This window comes from Anomalospiza imberbis, chromosome 12 (assembly GCF_031753505.1).
Source record: "Anomalospiza imberbis isolate Cuckoo-Finch-1a 21T00152 chromosome 12, ASM3175350v1, whole genome shotgun sequence".
NCBI classification, from domain to species: Eukaryota; Metazoa; Chordata; class Aves; order Passeriformes; family Viduidae; genus Anomalospiza; species Anomalospiza imberbis.
In genome coordinates this window covers 18117962-18144859 of record NC_089692.1, presented here as the reverse complement: position 1 = coordinate 18144859, position 26898 = coordinate 18117962, and the positions used below count along the sequence as shown (strand labels likewise).

The 26898-nt window shown below is 44.8% G+C and overlaps 1 long non-coding RNA gene across 1 annotated transcript; it reads right to left on the bottom strand.

The window, feature by feature from the left end:
• Nucleotides 1-6625: 6625 nt before the first annotated feature.
• Nucleotides 6626-21551, bottom strand: LOC137481414 (uncharacterized). Its single transcript, XR_011003486.1, has 3 exons — nt 21421-21551; nt 11185-11259; nt 6626-8367 (listed from the first exon to the last, which is right to left on the bottom strand). It is a non-coding gene; the product is annotated as an uncharacterized lncRNA (long non-coding RNA).
• Nucleotides 21552-26898: the final 5347 nt, after the last annotated feature.

Genomic DNA, 26898 nt, shown 5'->3' with positions numbered 1-26898 from the left:
GAGCTCTGTCCAGGGGTGTTCCCAGCCTTGTCTTGCCTGTTGTATCTCTGTGCAGGATGATTTGGGACAGAGGGGCATCAGTGATGGAAAGGAGATCCCAAATGTGTCCCCATCAGTGCTGTAAACACCATGGGTGTTATCCCAGGAGCAGGACAAAGGAAGGGCACAAAGACATGGAAGAAACCTGTAGGTTTACAGGTTTAGTTTCCCAGGCTCCCCCCAGTCATGTCCAACAAAGCCAAATTTAAAATATCTTTTTGCTTTCATTTCAAACTGTTCAGTTAGATGCCTGCCTTGCTCATGGGTCTGGTGGGAAATGTTGGTGTGATATATATCACAAATAGAGTTTTTCCATCAAGCCTCTCAAAATCCCTCTGTTTTATCAGTGGCTGCTGTTACATCCAGTTACTTATGCAGGTAACTGCAGTCCCATTACTTGCCAGTGGCATGGAAAAGTCCTGGAATTAACCCAGCAGTTTTGATGTCTGCAGTAATTGTACCCTGCCTCCTCTTTCATGAAGAGAAAAATTTGCTACAATAGTCAAGATAAAACAAATAAATCCAGTATAAAAGCCCATCTAATTGAATTAAATGAAAGTAGCCTCTCAAACTGCCCTTTCTGTGAATCACATTATCTTCATGTTTACTGGCTCTTTGACAGGAGACTAAATGATCCCAAATTTTATCAGAATAAATCAACTAAACAAAAAAAAAAAAAAAAAAAAAAAAAAAAAAAAAAAAAACCAACAAAAAAAACCCCTTCTAAACCTTCTAAAAAGGACAGACGTTCTTAACAGTCATCTGGAACAGATTATTCCTCTCCAAGTAGCATTGTTGATACTGAAAGTGTTGTAACAATACCCTTTTCTAATGTGGTTCTGCTGTGGCTCCATCCATAATAAAACCAATCAGTGCCAAAAAACCCACTTAGCTCCCCAAAACCTGGATTATTTGTGTAAGACTCTGATTTGAATTTCCAAGCTCCATGATCTGATGAAATTTCTTTTATTGTTTTTAAAGGAGACCAAGGAATGAGCATCACCTAATCTGGGGAAATGTTTTTGCTGAACCATACACCCTCCAAGTCCTTGTAAATCCCGAATGCCACTGAAGAGAGATGGGGACTGGAAATCAAACCAATTTTCCCTGTTTCCAGCCTTGTAAAGCCTAAAATAACTGCACCTTTTTTATTTTCTTGAGTGTATATATTTTATTTTCTTGAGTGTAGTCAGCTCTGCAGTATGTCAGCATTCAAAGGTTACAACAGATAAAGCAGAATGTATACTAATCTCATAAATGACAAATAAAAATCAAAGAACACCACCTTTACACCAAGATACTCAGGAAAATCCAATAACATTGAGGGCTCAAAAGGAGGCAACTGAAACAAAACTATTCAGCAGAAGGAGCTGAACACTCACCATTTTTAGCTCAAATGGATAAAAGAGTTCTCTACCAGGATCCCAAATAAAGGCATATCTACCACATTAATGGTGGGCAGTGCTGGGAAGGTTCCTTTTTTCCTAAAAAACATCTCCACTTCTGCCACCTGAGAGATATTTCTCATTGTCTCATTGCCCAGCACGTTTCTGTCTCAAGCCATAAAGAAGTGATCAGGGACAGAGAGATGAGGACTGCAATCCCCTAGGAAAATGGCATTTAAAATTAAAGAAGTTCCGTGATTTTCACCCTTTATTTTCCTTTTCCCAGTGCTCACTTGTTGATGTATGATCTATTCCTATCCTACTTATACAACCTCAGTTTCTCTAGATGTACACATTCATGGTTACACCAAAAAAATAGTCATTCTTCCAACTAAAAGCTCTTCAGAACTTCATGGGGGAAAAACAGTAAAACAACATCATAACAGAGCCTGTTAGATGCTGGACATTACCAGTTCCAGCTGTTCTATCAGCCAAACACTTCCAAACAATTTAGCCCAGAGCAGCAAATCTCAATGAAAAATTGATCAAAACAAAACAAATACACAAACAAACAAAAAAAATGAACAAAAAGAAAAGAGAGGGGATGAGAAGAGTCAGAGCCACTTCAGAACTTCTTTGAAGTCTTAGTCTTCGCCATCAGTCTGCTGTTCCCCGAGGTCACTGTGCTGTGCCTCAGCCCAAATGCCATCCCCTCAGAGAGAATTAAAATCAAAGAGCCCTGGGTGCAACTCGGCATTGTTGCCTGCCCGCGCGGGGGAACGGAGCCCGTGGCCCGCGAGGAGCCACAACACCAGCCAGCGAGTTTGGGCCGTGTGCTTGTTGGCAGCTGCCGGGACAAAACATGGCTTGGAGTCACAACAGGACCTGGGGTCCCCTCCCTCCAGCCCTGCCACCCTTGCTGAGAGCCAGCTGGGAGCCTTTCTTCTTGTTCTCTTTGTTGTCTGTGTTGCCTGATAGCAGAGGTCCTGCCAACCTACAATTAGAAACAAGAGCTGTGCCTTTGTGCTCTGTCTGCCCAGAGATAGGGCAGTAATTTATGTAGCCAGCATGCCAAGGACTTGCCAGCAATGTCAAAAGCAAGTTCATAATAAATTACTCTTTTTGGGGCACTTCCTTCACTTGCCAATGGAGGAAAAGCAAAGACAAATGACAAAGAGCCCCTCTCCTTTCCTTCAGACAACTGTGATTTATTACAGGCGAAACAAGGAGGATTCCAAAAACATTGCTCCTATAAGGGAAGGTAACTCAATCTCCAGCAAAAATAAACAGCCATGTTTAAATAAACCTTCTGAGAAGTGCTACTGCCCTTTTCCCTAGGAACTGGGGGAGAATTTCTTTGCCCTGATATTGTTCTGCTGTGTGAGACGCTGACCCAGGGATCTCGTCTGGTTTGGGTGGCCTGGTAAGTCATCAGAGGATAAAAGACAGAGAACAAAGGGGAAAATAAAAGTATTATGAGCTGCAGCTGAAGTGCCTGACAGATGTTGGGTGGTTGCTTGTGGGAACTGCTTTCCATCTCCAGAGCAGAGGGTTCACCCTGCTCACTGCCCAGGCTCCTGCTCCTGGTGGGGAAGGGGTGGGATGGGCAAGGTCTTTCCCCAGTACAACACCGGTCAGTGGTTTAGGGACTTCCCCCAGCTCTCCCCTGAACAGTTAATTCAATAAATCACAGTAACACTTAGGTCACATACCCTGCAAGGGTCCTCACAGACTTTAGAGCTTTCAGCAGTACCCACAAACCCAAGAACAACCTTCCGTGGCGCAGACGACAGGATCCAGCCCCTCTGCACTGACCCTCTCCAGACCTTTTTCTCTCCCTAGTTGGAAAGGTGGGAAGGTTAAATCTCACCTTCTTTCCTCCTCTCCTGCTTTGGCACCAGGATGGCACATTGCTCAACACAACTAATGGAAGTGGGTTAATAAGAGCGTGGGAACAAATGCAGACCTTCAAGAGAAGCCAGGTCATGGGCATCCAGCCTGGCAAAGCTTCTGGAGAGACGGCAGCCACCTGCCCACTGGCTGAAGTCATGCTCAAACTTCTTATCAGGCACGCAGCACCCCAGCCTCCGATGGCGTGATGTGTGAAAACTGCCGTGTTCCCCAGGGCCCTTGCACAACCACAGGGATTTTTTACTGCCTCCACTCAGTGTGATCCCAAGGCACGCCCTCTGCCTCCTCTGCTGCTGGCCTTGCTCTTTGCTTGACTTCCTTATTCCAGAATCGCTCCTTCATTAACACGAGCTATTAGGAAAACTCATTGCAGTAATGCCAAGCCCATTCTCTCCACGGAGATAACACATGATTAATGACACGAGGCAAATTAGCCATACAGTTGCTTGGGTTTGTGGATCTCTGAGATGCTGTGAGCACATCATTCAGGGTGTATTTTTTTCTTATTGAGCTTATTGTGCTTTAGGAAGTTCATCAGCAAGAGAAAGGTAATTAAACCAGCCTTTTCTACCACACTTTAAAGCTAGTAGGGTAAAGAAGTGGGGAGAAAAATAGCAAGACTTGTCTGTATGGATTTCTGTGATGATGAAAAAGCTGGCAAGGATAATTTACTCATAATTTAATAGTGATCTGAGCTGCTGTGGTCAGCTGTGAACAAGAGCTTGCCTGGAGCTTCAGGCAAACCAGGCAGGGTTAAATCCCTGAGGAGCCCAGGCAGCTGGGACATCCTAAGTGCAGAGCAGGCAGTGCTGCCAAGGCTCCTTTTCCAGCCCATGGAGACAGCAGGACACCTTGGCCCAGGCTCCAAAACATTTGGCATGGGAATCAGGGAGCTGCTGGCCAAGAGAAAATGCCAAGGGAAGAAGCATGCCTGCAGCCACAGCCTTGCAGGGAACTGGGCGCTGGCTCCTAGTCTGTGTTATCCATCCACGGCTGGATAAACACCCTGAAGCAGAGTCCTGAGGAAAACCACAGCCCTCACCTGCTCATTCAGTGCTAGAGGAGTCAACTTCGAGGTGTGGGACATCTCCCTTACCCCTGGGCCAAGAATTCCTCCTGTGTCCCATGCCCTGGTGCCAGCCCTTGTCTCTGTGGATGGCCATGCTCTGGCTCAGCTCTCAATCAACTCTCAAGACTGAGCTCCGTGACTAAAAAATGCTTTGGGAACACCCTCCCCTCGTAGGCAGAGGCCTCTGGAGAAGACAAGACAAATGGAGGAGCGGTCATGGTCCCAGGATGGGAATGAAGACCTGTATCTCTGCCCCCACCTCCCCTGAGGGCAACGACGGCCAGCTTGCCCAGAAACATCAGCAGAAGGGACATTCTGATGCCTCAGGAATCTCCTGGTGGAAATGGAGTGGATTTTCAGGGGTTTTCTAGCTGGGCAGCAAGCCAAAGAGGGGAAGATTAAGGATCTGTGCTTCGGACAGAGACATGCTGAGCAAAACCACAATCAACCAGCATTTTCCATTGGTGACTTCAGCCCTAAGTGCTTCAACTGTCTGAGTGGGAGATCCAGCTCATCACCCCACGCCCCTGGGAGGCAGGAGGTCCCATGTGGGGCCTTCTGCAGAACTCCTGAAGCACACAGCCTGCACAAATAACCCTGCAGGAAAGCTCCATTTCAAAGTAGTTTATTTTCAAAATGAAAATAAAACTCTTCAGCACAGGGTGATCTTCAAAGTACACACCTGCAAGCATGTGTTGTTGTGATCTTTTTTTGAGTCACTTCCCAGATTGATTAGAAATGGACCTATTAAAAAAAAAAAAAGATCTTCAGAGTGGTCAGGAAAACTCCATTTGAGTTATGTTCTCTGGCTTCTCAGCCTGGGCTGCTTTGGTTTGAATTGTGCCACACATCCTAATACAGCTTCAAAGGAGACACTTGAAAGCACTCAGAAACCACCACCATAAACTGAGAGAGTATTTTAAGAAGTATTTTAACAAGTCATCTTAAATACCTTTCAGAGACAGATCCAACACTGAACTGCAGGGCTTTTATCTTTTTTCCCCATGGGATAGTTAGTTTTATCCCCCTCCAAAAATTGAATACTTACACTTCTGATCCCTGTTCTTTCTGGCAGCTTCCACATTTCCATCATTTGGCAACACAGCAAGGATTAGGAGACTTCCTGATGTCCTCCTCCTCCCTGAAAAAGAGCACATGGCTGATGTAAAGCTTTTGATTGTAACATTTGGGCACACAACCAGTGGGGATCTCTTACCTGCTTTGTTGTCACTTCTTGTGCTTTGCCTGCCTCACTGATCTGATAAAATGCAGTGAACAGATTTATATCAGTGAGGATTTCTCCTGGAAAGTAGGACCGTCTCCCCATAACCATTCCCTTCTTCTAAGCTGTGGAAACAGCAGGGAGCTCCTAAAAGGGAGAAGAAAACACATCTCCCAGGTAACAGGTTATGATTTTGCTGGATTGGGTGAAACAGGGAGCACATCCAGGTTATTGTGAAGGTTTTGTACCTCCTTAACATTTTTGGTTCAAAAAGTACTCTTAGTCTGGGTCTTTTTGGGGAGATCACCACAGAAAAGGTGAATGGAAATCCACTGATTGAAGAGTGTGCATTTACAACACTGAGAGATATCAGCCAGCCCTAAAAGAGCTGTAAACCAATATTTCATATCTGGTCACACCAGTAGCCGTAAGCAATTTGTGATACTCTCACGTGCCTGATCCGTGACATCTTTTATGACATTATCTGCAGATTTCCTCAGACCTGGAAGTGTCCAAGGCCACCTTGGATGGGGGTTGGAGCAACCTGGGATAGAGGAAGCGTGAGAAATGAATTTGTAAAGAATTCTCCAAGACCTGACAGAAAGCTCACACAGTTCTGTACATCTGAGATGAGGTGTGCTGATTTAGGAAGGCCATGGAATAGAGATGATATTGTTGAGAGAGAGACTGAACTAGAAAAAAGTTTTAATAAGTTTCAAAATATAGTCTTACAAAAAGATTAGCCATTTTAGAGAATTAGAAGTGTGAAAGATGCATTGTAGTAGGAGCACGTGGGGAAAAAATATAGGTGATTTGTGTTAGAAGTAATAGTGTGTCTCACTATCCATCTAGACTGATAATGGAATAAAATCTTTTAAAATGCCTCTCAGTTACCCCATCTCTATAAAAACTAAAATAAAAAACCAACAAGGAAGGTGTCCCTGGCCATGGCAGGGTGCAGGACAAGATAAGGTTTAAGGTCTACTCGCCATGGGAAAGGCAGAGGTGTGGAATTGGTGACTGTTTCAATAAATGCTACATAAAAAGCAAAGGCTTCATACCTGAGTAAAGATTCAGATAGGGTCTGCTCCTAAATCACCTCACCTCTGCATTCCCACCTCCTCTAGGCCACTCTTCAGGCCTGCCCCAAGATGGTCTATAGGTGATACAGCCTTCTCTTATTATCCTATTACTGTGTTTAAAACTTCCATCTTCTCATCACTGCCACATTTTAAGTAAATATAAGGTCACAGGTATTTTTTGGCTGTTTAAGAACATTTACTGATGGAAATTTAGATTTCCCTGGCAGCTGAGTATGGGGCTTGAAGCTATAAAATTTAATTAAACCACTAAAGGAGGGATAAAATAGGACCAATTGTTGTGCCCCAGTTAAAAGTAGCCTGGCTGACATCACTTGGGCAGCAAACAGAAAACCAGGGAGCTCCACACATCTCCCACACTTGGCTGGAGATTTTGGTGCAAGGAAAGACAAACTCCCCACTGACCTGGATGAGGCTGTGCCCTCTCCACATCAGGAACAAGGACATTAAAGTCTCTCAGACCTGTCTGACCTTGAAGATGATCTTTCCTGTTTAAATTGACTGCCCTAAAACTTGGGAGTAGAACTGCAATTTCAAACTGGTAATTACTTGGCAAGTAAATAAACTACAGCAGTGCTGGACCCTGAAAAGTTAAGCTACCATGTGAGCTTTCATTAAGTACTTTATTCATGCTTGTTTTCTAGAGAAAGCCTCCAAATTTGAAATAAAACAGAAGAGTCAGCAGGAGGAGAAAGTGCAAGCTAAGTGCAAGATATTTCTTTTGCTTCCAGTTGCTGCATTAAGGACAAGAAGCCAAGAGGAAAATATTAAATAAACACTAGGAAATACTAAGGTTTTGATGTTTCATGACAATTGTTTTCAGGTGGATAGACATAAAATAATCCCACATCAAACTAACTGTGTCTGACATGCCTGCCACCAGGTATGGTCCAAGAGAGGCAGATATGGAGGAAGTGGTGAAAGGGAGGATAAATCATTTAGCCAAAACCCACTCCCAGTTCCTCCAGTCCATTCCAGTGAGCGCTGAGGGTTGTTAACACCCACACCTCTCCATTCGGTGGTGGTTGTCAGGATTTTCTTCCAGCAGCATTCCTGAAAGGTCACTACTGACAGAAGCATCCTGCTGTAAAGCCTGCCCTCAAACACCTGCAAACAAACTGGTCTTCCAGCAAGATCAGAAGCTGGACTGGGCAGGAAGATGCCAAGGGTAAGACCTGAATTAGGAATTTGTGTTGCTCAGAAGCTCAGGGAGTTAAACTACACTCAGATGACACTACCAGAGAGTGACACTGCCACGGCTCCTCTTGGGGAAGGAACATCAGGCAAGAGTATTCCCACAGATCCCGTCAGGTCTCTGGCCACAGTGCATGGAGAGGTTTTGATAGCTCATGGAATGGCACCCCTGAAGTTATTCCACCTCTGGAAGGGAGTGTTTTGAGCAGTACTTGGAGATGGCAGCATCAAGCTAAACCTGTTCAAAATGAAGAATCGACCTGGAGGAGCTAATTCAGAAAGGGGTGTGAATTCCAGGAAACAACAATGGGAGATCAGTATTCCTGTCCCTCACAGCTGCAGGAGGAAAAAGCCAAGTTCTATCTGTTCCAGGTCATCTGTTTCAAGACATCCAGGAAGCAAGCTACTCGTGAAGTTAGGCAGGACACTCAGACACTGAATTCCATCCTGGAGAACAAACAATAAGGAGAAGGAATTTCTTACCTTGCCTTTCCTGAAATCTAAGCTGCTGTTAACCAGCCCTGTTGAACAACAAACCCACGATCCCATCCCGCACAGTATCTCTGGATTCAGCAGAAGGAAACCTGGGATTTTGGGATTTCTGTCTCCAGAGAGGGGCCCCCTTCTGACATTTCCAGCCACAGGACACACCACAATTCATGCTCTCTACCACAGCCCTTCGAGGAGCAAAAGAAGACATTTCTCCAAGACTTCTCTGTTCCAGGAATGAAAAGATAATACCAGATATACTCACGAGGTTCTTCCAGGGGTGGCAAAGAGAAGGAGAGTTGGAAAGGCAGGAGCATTTCTAGTAGGTGAGGTCCCTTCTGAAAGGTCCACATAACCCATGCCAGTATTACCACAGCTTGCACTGAACATTTCCTTTTAGCAATGAAATTTAAGGCTGAAATCTGAGCTCTTGGGACCCCGGTAACATGAATGCCACAACAAAAACTCAGCTCTATACCTGCTCTTTATTTATTCATATATGAAATATGAAACATGAAATATCTGGGCAATGTGAAGCTTGAAGCTAGATGACCTTAAAGATCCCTTACAACACAAATCATTCTATGATTCTATGAATTATGAGATTTTGAAGTTGCAAGCAAAATCCTGCCCATGCTCTGCACGCAGCCTTCCCTCTTCCAGCTGTAGAAAAACAAAAGTCTCCATGAAAACCTTCCCCTTCCATTGCCCTAACTGTGCTTGGAGCCCATCTAGCAGACCACCTCTATTCCTTTATTCTGGAATTTTCTTTGGAAGTTCAAGGAGCTTTTTGGAGCACAGAGTGGCTCTTTTTGCTGTGCTATGGACAAAACTGAGTCCTGTGCCTCAGCAATCTCCTATCCACTGCAGGACATCCTTGTTATTCCAGCCCCTCTGTGGGATGGCAGGAGACAGGATCAAGAGAACCACAGTGGGTGTGCAGGAAGAATGGGGTGACCTCCAGCTCTGCTCAAAGGTGGGTGTTTATTGCTTTCCCAAGATGATAAAGCTGAGCTCAGTCCCTTTCGTGCCAGCCCTACTGAAACATTCTTATTTCCTGTATGTGGAGGTGGAAATGTCATGTTTCAGCCCTGATTTGTGCTTTTTTTTTTTTTTTTTTCTCATTTTGTGGTTTCCATGTGCTAAAAGTGCCTGGGAGGTGTGTGCTCTGTAGTGGTGATCTTTCATGTGAGCTCACAGCCCTGTCAGCAGTGCCAGCAGTGAAGGTGTTACTGGAGGAGGTGCTTTTATTGCCAGGATTTCTTCTTTCTCTAGGGCTGAGGCACCACAGCAGATTGTTAACACTGCTCAGAGCAGCAGAAATAACCCCCTCAGAGCTCTTTAGGCTCTGTTAAAATGGATTGGTGCACATTTATGACCTTCATGGGATTTTATCACAGCACACAAGTCTTGGGTTTCTGTCCTGGTGCAGAGGATTAAAACCCAAACATGAATCTCTTTCTGTCTGCTGCATCTTCCAGGAGCCACCATTGGCACAAATGACCCTCTTCCAGTTCCTTCCTGACCAGACCAGCAATTTAACCCCTTTTTTAAAAGAAACAAACTGGCTTTAGTTTCCATTCGAGTTAGGGCTGATTACCCTGGCCCTCTGCTCTTCACAAGGGCAGCAGTGACATCCAGCAGCAGCAGAGTCACCAAGGAAGATCCATGCAGGAACCAGCTGCCCCAGATACGTTCCAAAACCTCAGTTATTGCCCTGGAACACATGGGAATAGTTGAATGAATCTGAGAAATTCTGTGGAAGGGAGAGCTGGAGGGCAAAGGCTCTGAGCCAGTGTAAGAACTTGAGCAAGGGGCATTACAGTGACATTAATATTTATTATAATTACATCAGTAATTGTTCTCAGCGAGATGATTTCTACTTCTTTTGTGTTAGATACAAAAGGTAGACTTCAGTTTATCTGCTTTCAATTACAAACATCTCTAAAATGACAAAACCTTCAAGGCACGATAGATATCCTATTTACAGATAATTTCCCTAGGGAATGATCCACATTTGTACCTTCAAAAAAGCAATTAAAAAATATCTGTCCAACCAAATATCATCTCACCTCTGACCAGCACGCCCTTCCTCTTGGTGAATCCCCCTACAAATCCAATTTGGTGCTATGGAAACAAAGAACTGTCCCAAATCATGTCACTCTTTCTTAAACCAGGCCATGTTTAACAAAACAATTGCCATAAAGATTTCAGATACCCTAAAGCTGAAACAACTCACTGAGCTGCTGAGTGAGAAAAGATCAAATGAAAAAAAGATGAGTCTGGCAGCATGATTTCATTAAGATGCCAGTTAAACTTGCAGTGGGGACAGCAAAAATAGGAAAAAAAACTTCCCAAGAGCTCCACAGTGCCCTGATAAAATGGGAAATCATCCAATGGAGCAGGAAAATCTGAGACTGGAGTCTTTTCTTGCAAACTTACAGCCTAATTAGAGAAGCTACAGGGAGAGTAGACAGCTCTTCTTGACAGCAAACCCGGGAACTACTAAACTCCCAGCAGAAATTACTACACTTCCAAAGCCACCATGTAATTTAAAACATCCGTTCAGATATGGAGTCGGGGAAGAACTTCCATAAGAAATCGATCAGGAACTTCCTTTCACCCCCTGCTTCTTAGAACTTTCCAATGAAGGGAATTTTTCTTTTTTTCTTAATTTTGAAATATTGTATCATCTCAAAGGCTAGAGTATTTTATCTCGAAGCTTGATTTTCTACAAATAATTATTACCAAAAAACAATAAGGGAAGAATTGTACCTAATTTCTGGCTCCTTTAGTTCCTTTCCTGGGATGATCTTGCATAGGGGTTTACACCTCCCTCAGCATCTTCTCCTAGAAATAAAATAAAACAAATAAATAATCTGCCTTTCAGGGTGTTTCTTTTTAAAACAAGCCCAGAAATAACTCCACTTCACCCTTCACTTTTGCCAAAGCACTTCAGAAACATAAGGCTCCCTACAAACCGAGGTGAGGTGCTGAGGGCAGAAATAAATAGGAGGGTGTTAATTGCAGAGTAAACATCAATCGAATAACAGCTCTGGGGCTGCCAAAGAGTCACTGGTGAGAGGCAAATCTTGTGACAACAGCAGAAGCAACCATCAGCTGAGGAATAAAACCACGAGGGGTGCCCTGGAGGATCCTGGAGCACTTTGAGGGACACCCAGGACACTCCAAAAAGTCTCAGTGCCATGGATGCATCCCCCAGCCCTCCTCCAGCTGGGCCCTCTGCCAGCACATAGCTGAAGTCTAACCCGTCAAACCACGAGGAATTTCTCTTGGTCCAATCAGGAAGATTTAAAGATTTCCTTTTTTTTGGTTTTTTTTTTTTTTTTTTTTTTTTGGGGGGGGGGGTGGTTAGTGGGGATTTTTTTTGTTTATTTGTTTGGGTTTTTGTTGGTTTGTTTTTTTCTTTATGGCTGGAATGGCTCAATAAAAGCTTTGCAATGACGGAATGTCTACGGGGAGAAAAAATTCTGCCTGTCCCAGGCAGGACTGAGGGACAGTGAGCAGCCACCATGGTTGGGAGGTCCCTGCATCTTCTCCCTGCCCCGTGTCTCTCTTCATCCCCATTTGGGTCCCCTCCTGCCAGGTAATTCCTTCACCTCTAGCTGAAATCCCCTATGGCAACAATCCAGCAGTTCCCAGGACCAACAGGTTTAGGGGTGTGGGGATGGAATCCTTTCAGGAGCCACAGATCAGCAGTGCAAGCTCTAAACTCACTTCTAATCAAAGAAGTTTTAAATGAAAGCCTAATTTTTGCAGTGAAATATAGGGAAGGGGAGAGGGCCTCACTATGGCCCCATTTGGAAGCCAGGCTAGAGACACTGGTTGTTTGCTGAGGCACATCCTCTTCCCATCCTATCCCATTTTCCCTAAAATAACTCGACCAAGCAGTAATTCATGGTTATTGACTAAGCTATAGAAAATCTCAGGGGAATCAAGGAGATAAATGGCCTTTGGTTTTCCATAAATAGGAAACAGAGCCTTTATGCTGCCTCAGGCACTGCCAGGAGGGTTTGCAGCTTCTCTGCAAATCTGTAGGATTATATTGCTCTGTGCCTAAAAACATATTTACACTGGGAACAACAGGCTGGGTGGGAATGGCACTTTTTATACTGACAAACCACTGGAAAATTAAAGTCCTTGATAGATTTTTTGCACCACACTGAAAAAATAGAATTTAGGAAAACATAAAGGCACATGAACTGACATTAATAATGGTGAAAATCTCTGGCTTTTTTGGCAAGTGTCTTTCCAAAGCAGCTCCTTGTTGTGCCCACCCTCCTGCAGCTCCACTCTCCCCCATTTGCTCCCTGTGGAAATGTGGTGCTGAAAAGGCAGATATTGGTTATGACCCACCTCTTCCCTGCTCATTTTTATTCTTCTGGGTGATCTCAGACTCTTCCAGCTGGGGAGGCTGTTGGAGCAAGCTTAGTTCTATTAAACACAGCTGCTCCTGGGGTTGTTTAGCAGATGGGATTGCTGTTGCATGAGCAACCCTTCATGCTTGTTACTACAGCCTTAACCTTCCTTTTAAATCCACTGATTACAGGCACAAATGGGGATGATTTCCTGGAATTGCAACTCCATAACTCCTGTGAGGAGTTTTGGGGGTGATCAGCACTAGCAGCACATCATGGGGGCAGTGCTTGTGGGAAATAGTAAAGGTAAAAAGGTTTTTAGAAAGTCAGAAAAGTAAGTTTTAGAAACAGAAAGGGCAGAGAAATTAGAGCTAGCCGCAGCTGCAAAGTTTCAAAGCAGAAAAAGTTACAATAGTACAGCAAGCAAGGACATGAAACAATAGCTCGAGTTTTAGGCTTGGCTAAGACAGACCTTAAAACTGCAGAAAAACATGCTTAGCAAGATAGCAGAAGGTTTTAAGCTTAATAATAATGGAGTATTGTGTATTGTTAATAGAAGGCAGACAAGCAAGCATCGTGTGAAGGAGGTGTACGTGTGCTTCTAGTAACTAGCTAGAACAATCCTAGTAACTAGCTAAAAACAATTCTAGTAACTAGCTAGAACAATCCTAGTAACTAACTGAAACAATTCTAGCAACTATCTACAACAATCCTAGTAACTAGCTAAAAACAGTTCTAGTAACTAGCTAGAACAATCCTAGTAACTAACTAGAACAATCCTAGTAACTAGCTGGGCTAATTCTAGTAACTAACTAGAAAAATTCTAGTAACTAGCTAGAACAATCCTAGTAACTAACTAGAACAATCCTAGTAACTAGCTAAAAACAATTCTAGTAACTAACTGGAACAATTCTAGTAACTACCTAGAACAATCCTAGTAACTAACTAGAACAATCCTACTAACTAGAACAACTCTAGTAACTAGCTAGAACAATCCTAGTAACTAATGATAACAATTTTAGTAACTAGCTAAAAACAATTCTAGTAACTAACTAGAACAATACTAGTAACTAGCTGGGTTAACCCTAGTAACTAACTAGAACAATCCTAGTAACTAACTAGAACAATCCTAGTAACTAGCTAAAAACAATCCTAGTAACTAGCTGGAACAATCTAGTAACTAGCTAGAACAGTTGCTGCTGGTTGTACGTGAGTTTTGCCGCCTTCCAACTGCCTCCACCATGTGATGAGGCTGATGCTGCAATAAAAGCTCAAGGAACGTCTCCCAACAGTCCTGAACTGTTGGTGATAAGAAAAAAAAGCTCCCCAACACAGTGCTCACCCTGGGTTTGGTGCCCAGGATGTGTCACAGCCCCACCACAGCAGGTCAGACTGAGTAGTGGTGACATCTGCCACTCCTTGGGTGCTGACACGAGGGGACAACCCTGACAAGCCCTCTGCTGTCACCTTCCCCAGCAGCAGCAGAAGTTCAATGGACTCAAGAGGAAGCAAATCACACCCTTCCAGTCCAGAAGCAAAAGCAGAGAGTTCCAGGAGCAAGAAGAGTTGCAGTTTGTTGGTTGTCAGCACTGATTCATGCACTCAGCCTGGATGTACATCAAATCCTCTGCTGGAAAAGCGGGATTAGTCATTGTTTCCAGAAAAATACAGCTTGCAGCAGACACCACAATGTATCTCTTTTCTTCTGCTCTTACTCATGCAATTATTACTTACAGTCTTCGTTGGCTGATTAAAAAAATTCAAACATGAAATTAATTATAGTGCTCATTAATTCCTCTGCTCCTGGACAAAACCTGCACAGACAAAGGAAAGGCTTTGTCTGCTATGACGTGGCTGAAGGGTCTGTTGCTTCTCACATCATCCCCGAAGGAAAAGGGGTCAACCTTTCCCCAGGAGAGAAAGAAATACTTGGCATGAGGGTAGGAAACATTTTGGGTTTTCTTTTTCTGTGACATCCCTCTCCCTGAGAACATTTGCCCTCTTCCCTGGGCAGGGCAGGCAGAGTTTTGCATCCAGATTTCAGCTGCAATCCCTTTTTTGAACGAGCTGCTGCTGCCCTTCACCAGGACTGCTCTAACTGACACTGGTAGTGTTTATTTGTCATGGCTGGGGCAGAGGAGTGGATGGAATCACACATATATCCATGTCTAAGGAAGGCTTTTAAAGCTCTCCAAGATGCTTTTCCTCTAAGTATTCCTATGGCTCATCTGCCAGACCACCAGCCATGAGGCACTATCGAGTGCAGCAGCTCTCCGTTATTTTATTTATTCCTCCAGTTGGAAATAATCAAACTTTGCTAGAGCTGTGTGGCAAAGCAGGCTTGAAATATTAGTGATATGTTAGGAAAGGAAGAGGATTGTCATCACATAATTATAGGCAAAATTATCTTTGTATCTGTCATTGCTGCCACTTTTCCTGGAACACCACTGGAAGGAAATAAATTTATCTTAGCTGAACTAGATACCAAACCCACTTTTGCTTTCATTGCTGCTGGACTTCTGTATTGGTTTTTTTACTGTATTTTCTGTCAGTGTAGCTAACAGAAAACAGTGAAAATGTAAAGATTTTCACAAATTCTAAAGTTTAGGATCATGTGAGCTCCTGGGCCCTGATAAAGAAGCAGAGAGCCACCATTGCCATGGCCAAACCCCATCCCTGCAGGGAAGGAGACACTGCAAAGACCATTATTTTATAAATACCTGCCTGTTTCCATAACTCTTGGCTGGCTTCCACTCACACACATTTTGCAGACAGATTTGACCATTTTCTCTGCCCATCTCAGAGGCTGAAGCCATAACAGCTCTCTGGAGCATCACTTTTGGATAACAAGCTGTGACAGACTCAGTGAGACCAGCAGGAAAGGAGGTGAGTCTGGTATGGAGATCTCATCCCTGCCCACTGCAGACTGCTGCCAACTCAACATTAAATTTGCATTTTCAGTTCACTCAGGTGCCTTGGAAAGGCTTCTTGGATGAGGGACAAACCACAGGAGTCTCAGCACATTTGGGCATTTAGCTGGTTCTGGGCAGCAGGAGTGAGAGCACTGTTTGCTGCAAAGGAATAATGCCAAGAAAACATCTGGAGTGATGGACAGCTGAGTGGCATAGGAACTCCAGATAATCCAGTCCTTAAACTATCCTCTGCTTTAAAATGCAAAATATTCAAACACAAAATTTCTCTAAATGTGGACTTGCATGGAGCAGACAATACCTCTGCTGCCCCTTTTCTTGGTGATCTAACCCAAATAAAGCCAAAGATTTCAAAGAGAAACTCAAAGTGTAGCTCTTTTCTTCACCCTGAAGAATCTACAGCTTTAACTAGATGAGGAAAAAAAGACAAGAAAATGTACAAGCAAATACAAACACTTCCTGGGGAGAACAGGACTGGGAAGATTTGCTAATGGTGTTAAGAGAGGATTTGCAGGAAATGAGAATATACAAGGTATAGCAGCTGTCAGGGAAATGAACTGAAAACATTTCTTCCCACTGTGGAAAAGGACATTGGACCTTTGCTGGAAAACAGAAATTAAAACAAAGAAACTTTTGTTTTCAAGCTGTGCCAAAAGAACTTTGCCAGGTTCCGACAATCTTTTGTGGAAAAGGTTTTGGCAGATCCCATATGAGGAGAGGTGAGAGGACAAAGGGGAGCAGAGGTGCTGGGGTCCAAAGCCATTGCTGGGGGCAGCAGAGAGGAGCAGCAGGTGACACCATGAAGAGTGAGGTCAGTGATATTTGTGACCCACAGTCTACATTTTTTCCCCCAGCTTTTTTATCTTTGGAGTATAGAAATTGTCTTAATTCCTCTCTTTTTGAATTTTAATATGTGAGTTGTCCCCACAGCAGCTTTTCCAGCTGCTCCACAACAGGCTAAACTCGCACATGGAGAGATGCAACATCCCACAGGAAAACAAAAAGCAGAAAGGGAACTGATGAAGCACTTGGTTCTTTGTGACATGGAGAACAAAAGGTCTGAAATCCAGCTTTGGGGGTATCTGTCTGGGCTTTTCTTTGCTGCCTAAAGCCCAATCATCAAAGCAACAGAGGACCAGAAGAGACAACAAAGCTGCTCCTCATTGCAGTGATTGGTTGGGTGCAAAGCAGGGAGAGGATGCCCAGGCAGTGTTTGGGCTGCTAGAAGGAACAATGTGGAAAGGCCAGGCTTAAAGAAATAAAAAAGAGAAGACAGGCCTCTTCTGGGAGTGGAGGGAGGTGTGAGATAAATCAGCTCTGCCTAAAGAAAATCCATAAACTGCTTTGCAGGTCGTAAAGAGAAATATGCTGCACATGAGGAATTTGTTCTTAGCTTTTCTTCATGAACGGTCGGGCAGAAGCCTGAAAGAAGCTACTGTCATTTTTATAGAGAGAAAATACTTTAGCAACTTGTTCTGTCCTTGGGCAGAGGCTCTTCCCTGTGCTGTGGAGCCCTTGATACCCAGAGCCAAATATGTGGGACTGGAAAATCAGCCGAGGCAGAGCAGCCACCTCCCTGCAACCCCAGAGCCAGCAGGAGCTGCTGGAAATGAAGCCTGGTGAAGGTTCACCTAGAACAGAGACTAGACAGAGCTAAAGAAAAAGGTAAGGATTTATTAAGAGGCCTCCATGGATCCACCTTGGGAAGCACAACCCAAAATGGTCCCAAAATGCACGAGCGCTCCCGGGGGCTCTCACTGTGATCAGCTCTGCTCCATTGGCACATTGCAGTTCATTGTCCCATTCCAGCTCCAGCCCATGCAGTCCCATCCTGCTTGTTTTTCTCCCTCCAGCCCACGTTGTTTGTGCTCTTGGGCCTGTGATTTGGATCATTTGTCCTTGGTCCCCAGCTGGAGAAGGAATTGTTTTGTCTCTCTGCTCTGTGAGGAGAGCTCACCATCCCCTAATGTGAAGCCCAGACCCACACACTAAAGCAGCACAGAATGTGAAAAATAGAAAAGCCAAAACCTGAGGCATCAGAACAGACTTTGCTCCTGTCAAACACATAAATCTCTGCTCCTGAAGCAGCTCCCTGAGAAGCAGCTTCCCTGGCCTGCCCACGGGCTCCTGTGGGAGCAGGGAGCATCCCAGGGATGCTGGCTCCAGCTGTGTTGGGCACTGGGTACATCTGCCAACCCTTTTACAGTGTCCCTCTGCTGCTGCCTCCAAGTTTGGAAAACAAGAACAGCCCCCAGGATAAACTAGGTGTTTTTCCATGGCTGGAATGCTTCCTGCCTCGCTGACGAGGCAAAATCTGGGTGGAATCCAGGCAGTGTCCCTCCAACCACCATCTTCTGCAGGGCTGCTGGACCCAGCAGGGATTAAACATCTCAGCAGAGAGCCTGTCCCTTGCCTGAGGGACAGGAGATGGGTCACTGTGCCACCAGGCTGGAACACCCCTGTGGATAACCTGCCTGGATGATCCCAGCATCATCCCTTCCTCCTGTGATTCAGCCTGTCCTTTCCTGGTGCCGTGGGCACAGCTCTCAGCCTTGCAACACCCCACACAGATGCTTATTCCCCTTTAGGGATTAATGGCCTAAATTTCCACATTTCAGGGCAAGCTGGCAAAAAAACCCACATCCTGTGTGAGTCAGGTACAACGGCCTTGTGGTTCCATCATGCTGAGATGTGACATCCTGGGCACATTCCTCCTGCTCCTGCAGATTCCTGCTCCCCCATGTCGAGGAATAAGCCAAGGCAACTCTGTCCTAGCAGCCTTAGTCAAACCTTTAAGCTCTTGAGGGTTTTGGAAATAAATATAAATATACTTGTGCTTATTCAGAAGTAAATAGAAATAAACAGGGTGTTTTGCTTGCTGATGCTGGCTTTGACAGGTGCAAGGCTTTGGGGTGGTAGAGGGTTGGTGATGGGACCCATCAGAGGCAAAGCATCAGCCAGAACATTTGGGAAAAATCCTCTCCAAGCCACAGCAGTTATTCCAAGCCCAGTGGAAGGGTATTTTTCTTTCCAGCAGCTCATGATTTGTGCTAAGTTATTGTTGGCTACTCTGCATCTGTAGATATTTTCACATCTGTAAGCCTGTAAAATGTGACATTGATCTTTCTCTGTTTCTGGGGGTGAGATTATTTTGGAAGAGGCACCTTGTAGGTGTAGGATAGGCTTCACCTTGCCCTTTAATCCTGTCAAAACCCAGGTGGTCAAAACAAAACAAAAAACCACAAACAAACAAACGAACACACAAAAAAAGAAACCAAAAAAAAACAGGAACCAAAACACACAAACAAAACCAACAACATATATACGTATGTATATATATATGTGTGTGTGTTTATAGATATGAAAGTCCCAGTTTCAATTTTGAAATTTCTACAGATGCCAGCCCTTGTTTATTGCCATCAATCTGTGAAGTCAAAGCTCTTGGGGCCATTTTCACCAAATGATGACCAAAAGCAGGTCAAAAAAGACAAAGTAAATGCACTCTGACTGCAATATGACTTAATTTTAACCAGCAGGAGTTTCAGGGGGATTTAAAAAAAAAAAAAAAAAAAAAGGAAAAGAACTTGTTGACATGAAGCATGTGGAGTCACTCATCCAGCATTGTGTAAGGGCTGTAAATCTGCCTGGAAATGAGGCATGAAATGCATCATAAAAAGTATATCATCAAAACTATAAGATCAGCTTAAAATTTATGGTAGGTAACTTGGGGAGAGCGTTACATGTCTGGGCTTTAAATCAAATACAGCTCCTCAGCTGTATAATCCTGCAAGCTTTTGCACAGAACTCCTTTTTCTTATTTCCCCACTCCTTGCACCAGCTCTCAGCAGTAAAATCCCCACACTATTTTCTGTAAATTCAGCAATGAACACTCGGTAATCTGAAAGTCAATACAAAACCTGCCACAGCAAGTGAGTTCCAGCAGAAGCATCGCTGGTTTAAACTCTGGGGGCAAATAAAGCTCAATAATGAAACAGAGGATTTGTCCTCTCCTGCAAAAGGTTCAGCTAATGCAGCTCCCCAATCTCCTTGTTACTTTGAGATGCTCTTCTGACCTCCACAACCCCACTGTAATTATCTTCTTGGTGTTAGTTTCTGTTTCTTCATCTCCCCAAAGACTATTATTGTCTCTCTGTGACCAGATGAAAACCAGATGGGGAGGATAAAGGGGACAATGAAGATTTGGGTGTCTACCTGATTTTTGCTGTGCCTGGTGACTGTGGGCAAGCATGATCAAAATGGAAGCATTGAATTACTCTCTAAAGCCTAATAGATACTGTTCTTTTGGTTTCACTGTTGTGCCAAGGGAGTGGGGATCATGATCCTTCCGAATTACATGGGGCCAGAGGTTTATCTCACGTAAATTTCTCTGCACTACAAGCCAGCCAACAAATTGCCCAGCACAAATCTACAGGAGGTCTCTCAATTTCTAATCATTTATCAAGAAAAGGCTGCAGAGAGCAATGGGGGAAAGATTCTCCTGCCCACTGAAGAAACACAAAATAAGAGCAGTCTCTAAAACAAACCAAGGCTCGTCTTTTCCCTGATATCTCCTGCATCTTCTTGGTTTTTCTGATAATTCTACAAGATGAAGTAATGAACCACATTCATCCATTCATGCCATATATTCATACTATTGAACAGTTTCATCATAGTTCTTATTTCAATCTGGGATGCTCTGTGCCTTTCCCCTGTTTTTCGGAGCCCTGGGACCCAGCATTGTGCAATCCCCCATTGCTGCAGCTCTGCCAGTCGTAGCGGAAAAGTTTGAGCAAGGGAAAAAAAAAAAAAAAAGCTTCTTGGCCAGACACCAAACACATTCAAAATTCATGTCAGGGTTTTGCTAAGGCTCAGCTTTCGTGGCTAGCAAGAGCTGCTGTGGCCTAGATTTGCAGCAGGCTGCTGACACCTTCACCCATCCTGCTGGGGCTCTCCCCAGGGCTTGCTGTGCAGGAGAACCCTGTGTTTGCCTCTGCTCCCAGCAGACTGTGGGTGAAGTCTGGGCTGGGTTTAAGCATTTCCTTGCTCTGACAGCTTATTTGTAGCTTGCAGCCTGCTGCTTTCTCAGCCACAACTTTATGCTCCCACTGCCATAATCTCCCAAGCAAACAGAAACCTTTTCTGTCACCTCATCACCAATGCCAAAGCCAGGCTCACAGGGCAGAGAGCAGCACAGAAACCTTCACCAGGCAGCATAAAAACTGTGAGTAAGCTTGTCCTGGGGCCAAAAACAAACACCCATCTTTGTGTTTAGGCAGCCCAAAAGCTGCTCAAGCCTGACCTGTTATGAACATGTGACACATGAAATAAATTTCGCTGAGTATCACCAGATTAAGACAGACACTGCTGCCACTGGGCAGCCCAGATGGTTTTTTGTGTTAATGAGAGGTACAAGAAGTGGAGCAGAAACCTGGAATTCACAGGTGGGCAGTAAGGCCTTTGTAACCCCTGAGTGAGCAGGGACAGATGTGTGACCCTAAAACTCACAGGCAAGTTTTTTGTTTATTGCCATCAGTCTGTAAAGTCAAAGCTCTTAGAGCCATTTTCACCAAATGATGACCAAAATCAGGTCAAAAATGACAAAGTCAATGCACTCTGACTGCAATATGACTTAATTTTAACCAGCAGGAGTTTCAGGGTCCCTGAGGTCTCTCCTGGCCAAGGGGAGGAGGAGCAGATGTTACCTTCATCCCTTGTTCAGCTTCACTGATGGGCTTCTCAGTCTGGAACTGGAGACAAAGACTTCCCAGCCTTCATCCCGCTCTGGCTGGGACAAAGAAAAGGAGTTTCCCAGCGACTGCTTCCCACAGTGCTGGAAAAAACCTGGGTGGAGAAGAGACAAGCGGGTCTGTGATCCCCTGCTCGGTACAAAAGGTGACTCTCAGCAGGCCCTAGAAAGGAGCTGGCACCATCACCCAGAGTGACAACAATTCTGCTTGCAAAGACCAGGAGATCCCAGGAGTGTGAGTTTGTGGGTCCCAAGCTGGGCAACTCCCTGGGGGCTCCCCTGGCAGGGGAGACCCGCCTGGAGCAGTTCTGTGTCAGGAACCAGAGAGGCATTGGAATTTTTCGGTCTTCAGCTTCTGTTTATTGTTATCTTATCAAAACTTCAGCACACTGTCTGCTCCAGACTCTTCGTGCAGGAAAAGCAGCACAAAAATGGCCAGCAATCTCTTGTTACAAGGCCTTTTAAGTCTCATCAAAAACCAAGCTACCCAATTAAGAAGTGACACCTAAATTATTTTCCTTTCTAACCCAATAACTGACCCCGAAAGACCAGCAATGCCAATTTTTCTACCCAATTACAAGGTACCACCCAAACCCAAGAAAAAGGAAGAAGAAGAAAGAAGAAAGGAACTCAAGATGTACCCTCCATCTTGCATCCATCTATAACATACTAAAAATCCTAAAACCTAAATTTCTCACCCCTGTGATACACTACACTACTCTCTACAATCTCTACAATCTATGTCACATTTTTGTGGTTTCTAGTTTACCTTGAGGCTTTGGAAGTTTTCTCCATAAATGAGGGTCAAAGTCAGTGGTCCCCTCGGGCTCAGGAGACCTCAGAGCAGACAGAGAAATATTCCCGGTGCCCTGGGTTTCCACACAGGATAAAGTGAGGGTGAAACATGGAAGAAAAGGACAGGAACACAGATGGAAGGCAGGAGTAAAGACAGAAACAACATCCACCAAATATCTGAGTACAAGGTCTGTGGATCTCCTTTGCAGACTCCTTGCACTGTCCCCTCTGCCTGCACGTCCCATCCCACCACTCACTCACTCTCCAGGGTGGATTTCTGCCCCTCAGTCCCTCAGTGACACAGTGCTTTGACATTTGGACCATCAGGGCAACAAATACTGATCTCTGAGGAGCAGCTCCTGATTCCAGCACACCATGTTCTGCACCACATTCCAAGTCTCCTCTGCTCCATTATATCACTGAAGTCTTGGCTGCATCTTCTGCTTTTTATCCTCTTTTTTTTTTTTTCTTTTTGTCCTTTTGCCTCATTTTTTTTTCCAGCAGGCTTTTCTCTAGCAATCTGCTGGAATGAACCACCAGCCTGCATCAGCTGGGATGGAGCTGAACATGGAGCTGAGATTTATGTGAGCTGAATGCTCAGACAGTTGTTCAGGGTGGAAACTCTTACCCAGCAGAGCCCGCTGGGTGATTTTACACAAGGCTCTCTCTCTGATCTCTAGGAGCCTTTGCATGCAAACCTTGTAGATGTGCTCACCAACAGAGGCAGCACCAGGAGATGCAGCAGCTAGAGAAGAGATTGGGCTCGAGCCCTTTGCCACCACTGGCCAAATCCAGTGCCTCAGTTTCCCTGCAGGGTGCCTGAATGCTCTCAAGGCTGGATTTGGTGGATTCAGGACTGCCCACCACTTCTGCAAATGTTGGATCTGCTCTGGAGGAGGCTGAGAGCTGGGAGGCATCTCAGCACTTTACACCAGATTTTGAAAAGGTGGAGATGCAAAACAATTTTCAGGTGCCCAAATGAGAGCAAAATCTTTTCAGTCCAGCCCTTCCTCACCCTTCAGAGTCCTATAAATCCAATGGCTGTGCCACAGGGAACATCCCAGAGCCCTTCACCTGCAGCAAGGAAGAAAATCCCCTGGAGAAAAAGAGGAGCAAGAAGCTCCCCCTGGCACCATTTGCCATGAGTTTTCCAGGTACTCTGGGACCTCTCCCACATGGGTGCAGCCCCAGTTCTGGGAACAAATATGTTGTCTTTGCTGTTTTGATTTTGGGGCTTTACTCCTTTGCAAAGGATCTTTCTTGACTTTAAAACAAAAGCATGAAAGAAGGGAAAATAATAGATCCCTAGGGAAAAAACACTAATAAAAACATAAAAGTCTAACATTGTTAGATTTTAAAAATATGTTACTTTTTAAACCATTCATTTGGGGGCTGGTGATGCCCTTGGGACCCTTAAAGGTGGAAATGCGAGGCTCAGAAAATTCAGAGTAGGGGATTAAGCAGCTCCCTTCTCCTCCCAAAGAGGCATTGCAGAGCTTGGTCACATTTTTCCGCCTTCTTTCTCAACCCAAAGCTCCTGAGGTCACTTCAGCAGGTCTGGGTTGGGTTGTGCAGCAGGACACTTGCATGGGAACAGCCCACCCTGCACAGGTAAGAGAAGAGGAAAATCGGAGTAAATTATTAAAGTAAGAAAAATTTAATTAAACTTTTAAAGTAAGAAATACTCAAGTAAACATCTAAGTAGGCTTTGCTGGGTTGAATGAAGCTGCAGAGACGTGTCCCAAGGACTGGGTGGGCTGTCACTTGTCTGCCTCACTCTGCCCCACCACAAGTGGATCCTCCTGAATGCTCCAGAGCTGAAGGCATCCCAATTTTGAGTGGGGAATTCCTTGGGAGAGCTCATTTCAGGCCTTTGAGGGAAAGCCCCAGGTTTGTGATTCCCTCTGCACGAAATAAAAGGCACCAAGCCTGACTCTGGCCCGAGCTTGGCAGTTTGCCTGTGGAAAACATAACAATATGTAACGTTCCTCGTGCCAGTGGAGAGCCCAAAAACTATTTTAATTACTGGTTTTGGTAATTGAATCACAATAGAGAATCCAATAGGACATTTTTGGGTTCTTAACTCACAGTCCATACATTCCTCCTCCATATCCTGGGGAGGTGCTCCAGCCAGGATTATTCTGGTTTGGAGGCACTTAAAACCAGTTTAAGGGTAGTCGTGGCACATTTGTCCAGGCCTAAGCAAATTCTACCCAAGATTCCCCCAGACATTTTTGGTTGGTTTGAATGGCTGATGGGACCAGGAGCACCTTGCAACTCTGAGCCCACAAAAAGCCGCCTCAAGATTCCAACAACCAGTTGAAGATCAGCAGAAAAATTATTTTGGAAGGATCACGGAAAGCAAGGCGGCTTTACAAAACTAAGCATTTATATGAAAATATGATTGTGGTGGTGAAAAGGAGCTGTGAGGGAGAACTGCTGCCCTGTCCCCCTGCAATCACTGTCACAGCTGTGACAGTGCCAGGTCAGTGGCTGATGTGCAGAGAGCAGAGCACGCAGCTTTAACCACCCCTCTTTTCCTTCCTCTGCACTCACACTTGTTGATGTCGGCGAACCCAATGGGAAGAATGCTGATGTCTGACTCTAGTTCAGAAGGCTAAATGATTTCTTTATTATAATTATGTTATAATACATTAATATACTATATAAAAGAAGATACTAAAAACTACATGCTACTTTCTCTAACTATCATATCTAACTAATTAATAACTTGTAACTTTGTTCTCTAGAGTCCAGACACAGGTAGATCTGATTGGCCATTCACTATGATCTAACTAAGCGTTTTCTTTAGATAAACAATTCTCCAAACACATTCCACAAGAAAAAAAACAAAGAACAGAAATAGAGATTGTTTTCTCTTTCATTTCTCTCTGTGCACCTTTATAAAAATCCTGAGAGAGAGAGAGAAATGTACTTACCACACACACTTTTTGGTTTTAAAGTTCCCATGCCCCTCATTTTAACCAAAACCAGCCAGGTGTCCACCTGCTCCCCTCAGACTGAAGTGAAAATCCATTAAAAACCAAAACACAGGACACACTCGAGCTTTCCAGAAATGAAACAAAATCCTAGGAAATACCTCGATGCCGTTGTCCTGGGGAATGCCGACTCTCATTTCTGACCATTTCTCCAACAGCTGGTTTGAGTTGCTGGGAGTGATGCTCCACTCAGCCCTGGGCTGCTTCCAGCCTGTGGATTCAGGAACAGAGTCAGGACACCTGTACCTAGAAGCAAAACCATCCAAGTCTGGTCGGATGTGCTGCCTGAGAGAGATTATTCTTTTTAGATGAGAAGGAGCTATTCAGCCCTGCCTATAGTGGAAACACAATACTGTATTTCTTACTGGCATAATAATTCCTGGCACAACTCAGAACACTTCTTTGCTCTCCTGAAATTCCCCCACCCTGAGTTTACAGTTGGTGCATTAATCTTTATTCCCCCCCTCAAAAAAAAAAAAACACAAACTCAACTCCTATTGCTTTGCCAGTCTCGTCTGTCTGTACAGCCCAGCCTGGAGTTACAGTGCTGAAGGAATGTGCTGCAATGCTGTGCCATGCCAAGCCCGAGTTTGGATTATTCTGGCCTCTCCAGGCCTTTAAAAATGGACATATTTTGCTACCTACCCCGCTCTCCTGATGGAAGCAGCTCTGCAGCAGGCAGGAGGCCACCAGCCCCCTCAGATGTGCTGCAGGAAGAGGGTGGGTGCTGTCCCTCAGCTCTTGGGGGGGGTCTCACTGCTCTCTGGAGGATGATGGATCAGTCTGGGACTCGGCACAGATAAAATAATCTGAATTATTTTGCCACCACCTTTCTGGGAGTCGCCCTGGGCTGTCTGGTCACTGCTGTTGCTGTGGTGTGAGGATTAAAGAAGAGACAGTGCAGTGACAGCTCTGGGCACGGGGCATCTGTGATGGAGGAGCTTTGGCCACAGCCCTGCACCAGTGGGATCAGGGGCTGATCCTGCCAGAGCAGCGGGTTTTACTGCTGCAATATCATCACAGCCTAAATAACCAGGCAAACAGAAAACAGCTCCACTTAGAACAATCCAAAGTGACACCCGAAATCTCAACCTATAAATAAATCTCCAAATAAATAAATCTCCAAAGTCTCCAAATAAATACCCTTGAGGCCATTACTGAGATACACCCTCTCCACATCAGGCTTTTTCTAATGAGCAAGAGTGAAGACTCAAACAAACCTCCATGCCCAGCTCATGGAGCACAGCTTTGCAGCCCAGGGCCTGGACCACCCAGCCCAAAAGGCAAAAATCACCTCAGGTAGATCTGAACTGCTACAGGCACCAAGCAAACAGCTCTGCAAGCACAGGACTTGGAGCTATTTACCATCAGCAGGGGCCAGAAAGAAGCGAAGCAACCTGTGAAGCCAAACCTTCTGTGGCTCTGATAGAAATCTCAGGATATTCCCCTTCCAGGACCCGACACAATGGCTGTGTCTGGCCAGACACAGTGCCTTTGAGTGATGGAACTCCAGCTCTGTCTGGGCGAGGAGTCAAACTCCACAAATCTCCATCCAAGCCTCACACCTGATGGCACTTTGAGCCAGTCCAGACAATCATCTGGAGTTTATGCTCTGCTCCTTCAACCCCGTCCAACTGCCA